Source organism: Drosophila montana, unplaced genomic scaffold, assembly GCF_035044405.1.
Source record: "Drosophila montana isolate Dmon_TW-CO22-7 unplaced genomic scaffold, ASM3504440v1 contig_3624_1, whole genome shotgun sequence".
In the NCBI taxonomy this organism is placed as follows: Eukaryota; Metazoa; Arthropoda; class Insecta; order Diptera; family Drosophilidae; genus Drosophila; species Drosophila montana.
In genome coordinates, this window is record NW_026998509.1 from 9,930 (window position 1) to 15,149 (window position 5,220).

Sequence of the window (5,220 nt, forward strand, 5' to 3'; positions counted from 1 at the left end):
GCAGCACAGCGACAAATAAGCTGGGTTTGGTTTGGTATTAGAAAACAAACATGCATGCATACATATGTATATTCATAAATGCATACAAACACACACACCCACACATTCATGCAAACACACAAACACGCACACACATATATATTACTTGTTTGCGTTCATAGAAAATACCTGTATTATTATTTACTTTGTTCCATATAATCTCACTATTATAAGATTTGTATACAATCTACATATAATCATTTATTGCTAGTTATATATACATAAAATACTTTAACGGTATAGAATAGTTTGGTTAATAATTGATATTAATAGGTAGGTTAGATACAACTATGTTTATTTGAAATATATCCAGTTTTCGATAACTCAGAGAATTATTTATTAAAATTTATCTTGACACGAGGTTTGAAGGGTATGAAATACACATGCCTGCATATCATATTTCAGAAATTAACATTTTCGTTTTTACGATAAACATTGCCTATACATAGTAATTTTGCAAAAATCATTTTTAGACTTTGACTCACATTTGTTTTAAAACACTCCACGTAGGCACGTGATTACCAGTAACAGATGAGCAAGATTAATAAGGTATACGTTCGTCTTTCTTTTACGGGAATGAGAGGCATAAGCTGGGTAAGATGGTAATGCACGCAAAGACTGCACAGCCTCATCGATGAAACGTTTGGCCTTTGAAACACTTGATTTAATTGCGTTTTTCCTTCTCAAGCATAAACAGCATCTGCACTCATTGTGATCGAAGGATAAGCCACATGCGTTATTTATACACGTAACGTTCAAGTTATTAACACTGTCCGGTTGTAGAGGGGAATTTTCAGATGAAGTGAAGACTTCTAGCTCGCTGGCATCAAGCAAATCGCTAGCTACCCAGTTTTCTGATTGCACAGATAGCTGGTTAGCTGCAATGCATGGCGTACGAACATTATTTCCTTCTGAATGTTTATTTATATACAATAAATGTGTGGATTCATGTAGATCTGTCAACTGATTTACATCATCCGCCGAGAGTGCTTGGTGCAGAAAATGATCATTGGCGTCCAAACGTCGAAATTGTTTGTTCTGAATACTTGTCGAAACACAGTTGTAAAATAGTGGATAGCCATAGAGATAAATCTTTCGTAATCGAGGCCTATATACTGCCCGCAAGTGGTAGGTTTTTGTCAACGTTTGGCGGTTCAGCATTTTGTGGAATGCAAACTGTGGGGAACTACCATTTATTTCGACACAACGATCATTCTTTTTATTAACGTCGTCCTTGGAATCTTCTGAAAAGCACTCGGTGCCATCTAGGCTCTCCTCCACCTTTGGTATGCTCTGATTGGTGCCAGCAATAAATGCCCGACTGCATCTGGAAATATACATACCATCTTTAAAATCGAAATATTTTCCAATTACTAAGTATACTTACAAATGCATCCACATCATTTCTAGACATGTGTACTTTACTAGACATATAAAAAATCGTAAAACAATTACTCCAGGGTGTACTACAATTCTATTTTCCTTGCTGCTACAAAACTAGTTTGTTTTCAGTTTACATTAAAAAAATGTTGCTATGTATGATAGTAACGAGTTTATGTAGAATAGTTAATAATATACCGATCACATAATTTGGCTTATAGATAATAAGGAGGTTGGGGCAGCTAACTAACCTAACAGACCTTGACTACTTGTTGCCATGTTATAGCTTTATAAAGTCACGTTAGTGTCGCCAAACCTCAAATCACTCACTTTATATTTATTTGAATATTTCTTCCTTCGGCTCGCTGCGAGCTACAATGTCACTCTTTTCCACTTCAACTTGCTTGCTATTTGTTGCTGCCTTTTGGCAGTGTTTAACTATTCACTGTTCTCTTCAGTAGCTTATGAATGGAAGCAATGCAACCTGACTACCAGGTGAAGCTCTACCCAGCGTGATCATTTCTATTGAAAGAAGATGAAATTTTATTTGATTTTAAGTGAATTATTTTATGTCGTAAAATTATAAGATTTCATGTTTTCTTTTTGCGATGACTGGACTTCAAAGGTAGCCATTTGTAATATAATATAGAAATCTTTTATACCGCAGATTGCGTTACTTTTTTTAGCAAAACAAATAATTTTCAACATTCAACAGTCGTTAGCAGCTGCAATCTGCTAATCTTACAATGCGATAATCTACTGTCGGTCTGTATGCATGTGCCCATATGTTTCCATTGAGTCGATAAGAATATAATTTTGAGAGCCAAAGAGACTCTCGTAAGCTGGACAGCAAACGACGTGCGCGAATGTATGTAATATTTTGTTTATTTATATGTAGATCGATGCATAAATGCACTCCCGATTTAGTTATGTGTGAAGCTTATTGTAAGTGACATGAAATCACGTTAGACTTAAATAGGTAACAACAAGAAGTGGGGCTTGATGTTCTAACAACATCCATTCCAATCTTTGTTAATGGGATCAAATCATCTTCAAATATTACTTATATCGAGCGAGTAAATTTTAAAAACCAGTCAATAGGGACGACATATCTTATAGAGATTTATAACATAGATAAAAAAATACATAAATAAATTAATATCTTAAATTTTTACTTAATGTCCTTGACTCTGCTCGATTAGCCCAATCAAGGTAAGCGCAAAGCAGTTGGCCAACAAAAAGTCTACAAAAGTACATGCATGCACATGTCTGTTTGCTTTCATTAAAGCGTAAAATTCACAACCAACAAATTCATTTTGATTACTCCTTAAACGTTGCCAAGACAATCACAAGAAAGACGTCACCAATACCAAGAATATCACGAGGCAGGCAACTTCAACACAGAATCTCTTGGGAGTCCTTCCCCAACACTGGCAAATGTTTTACTAAAGCTTAAATGCGAGAAAGAATAGAAAAACTGCGGGAAATCAGAAAAAATACAATAAAAAATTACCTTATCGTAAGGAAAAAAGAAAAGATTCTGACGTTTTTACTTAAGATGCGAACGTGCATACAAATTTCCCGACGACTTTTACCCCTTTTCTGCATACTCAACGCAGTGGGACTGTAAGCCGGACAAGGACATTCATCGTCATAGCAGACGATTATTGAGATTTATATTTTAGTATAAGCTGCTTTTGGTTGACGCTTTGTTTCCCACTTATGATATTTCGTACCCCTTAAAACGAATCAATAACCTTTCATACAAATCTTTATTGTGAAAAAATAATATACGGCTATTGATAGGGGCTTTTTAAAAGGAAAAATATACTTTATTCAATTGTTCTATATGGTCCATACTGTCTTTACCGATTACCAATTTATTTGTTTTTGATTATTGGGCATTTATGAAAACTGTTATAACCGAAGTGCACTTGAGTATACCAAATTTTTGGTGTGGTGACTTTCAAACTGGCCCTGAAAAATGGAAATTATTGCAATTGTTAACATAAAAAAAATTGTGCAATCTGCTAATCTTACAATGCGATAATCTACTGTCGGTCTGTATGCATGAGCTCATATGTTTCCATTTTTATCACCATCAACACAACATTTTTGATGTTTTCTTTCAAGTAACTTATCTGACAACTTTTATTAAAACAAAATCAAATAATGAAAAAATAGCATAATATAATACTGGCCGTGTGCTTCAAAATGACATATGACAACGGGGGGATTACGCATTAAAAGTAGTATTATTTCTGATTAAAATACTATCGTCTTAGGAAACTGGGGCGATTTTTTGAGAATTTTTCGTTTTTATAGATAGCTACGATAACCATCAATATTTTTTGTCACATAAATTGAAGACTTGTGACTATTTCATTTCAACAAAAGATTGTTTTTTTTGTAATGATCCGGTATGGGGATACACTTGTTTATTTCAAAATATGTTGTGCTTATATTTGACATGCACATATACTTATTCATAGTCTCATTTGATTAAAATTAACTTCTTTTCAATGTACACAAAGACTAATTATTTTACCAAAATAAAAAACAAAACAGTAAAATCGCGTTTACTAATGGAGGCAAATATACTGACATTCCCGACTGTTACAGGGATGTAACTAAATTTTAAAAAATGTAAAAAAAATGTAGCAGAACACTTTGTCTACGAGATTGTCTGCCCTCTTTAAATGTACAATCATCTTGAGTTTGAAGTTTACAACTTTTTCAGTAGCAATTTACTGCTTCAACTTAGCTGCCACGGTCTTGGCCAACGAAATTGAGCGTAAGTTGACAGACAACTTGAAATTTATTCTACGACTTCGAAGACCGTCATCAGCTTAGTTGTTTCAACAGTGTTTGCGTGGTTTTTCACTTACCTTACATCTTGTCGTCCTAGTATATACCGTACGACATATTCCAAATTAATCAAAAAAATTTACGAGAACTCACAGGCAAAAGAAAGTTAAGCCCACAATATCAATATATGGAAAAACAAATGTGGAGCCTTGATTTACTCTGCGACCATATTTCCTCACCCGTTTAAATTGTCTTATATACGTGTTTCCATACCAATTCTTAGTCATGTAGTAATAAAACAAATAAGAGTACTCTAGTCGGTAGTACCCGACTAGGTGCAGCAGATCGAGCTACTCGCTTGTTTGCTTTAGAATATATAAAAATAATTTTAAAAAAAAAGTCAGTTCCCTCTACCGGAGTCGAACTCGCAAATATATATTAAACCGACCGAACTGCTTCACATACTCCCCGCCTCATACTCCACAGCTATACCAAGATCTGAGTTTCTGCGAAAAAAAAAACTAAGGCGGTAGCAAGGTTCAGCGAAATTGCGTGTTCGCTTCCAAGGCAGGCAACGAACGGAGACTCCCGAGTAGACCAATCTTGTTTAAGCAGATTTTCACTTAAATATGTTAAAAGGCCGCCCCAGCGATTATTTTTATTTTACGGATTATTTTTCGTCCGATCGGTTTCACTCTCATTATTATACCCTGAACCCATTAAAAATGGATAAACAGGGTATATTGTATCTGTGCAAATGTATGTAACAGGCAGAAGAAAGCATCTCCGATCCCATAAAGTATATATATTCTTGATCAGCATCAATAGCCGAGTCGATCTAGCCATGTCCGTCTGTCTGTCTGTCTGTCTGTCCGTCTGTCTGTCTGTCCGCCTGTCCGTCTCTCCGTCCGTCCGTATGTATTAACGCAAGGATATCAGAACCTATAAAAGCTAGAGAAATTTTAGCTGTAGGTCCTCCTAATGCCCGCGCAG

At 35.2% G+C, this 5,220-nt stretch overlaps 1 long non-coding RNA gene across 1 annotated transcript; it reads right to left on the bottom strand.

The window, feature by feature from the left end:
• Positions 1–352: 352 nt before the first annotated feature.
• On the bottom strand, positions 353–1,586 carry LOC135435486 (uncharacterized). Its single transcript, XR_010437376.1, has 2 exons — positions 1,427–1,586; positions 353–1,366 (listed from the first exon to the last, which is right to left on the bottom strand). It is a non-coding gene; the product is annotated as an uncharacterized LOC135435486 (long non-coding RNA).
• Between the last annotated feature and the right edge of the window lie 3,634 nt (positions 1,587–5,220).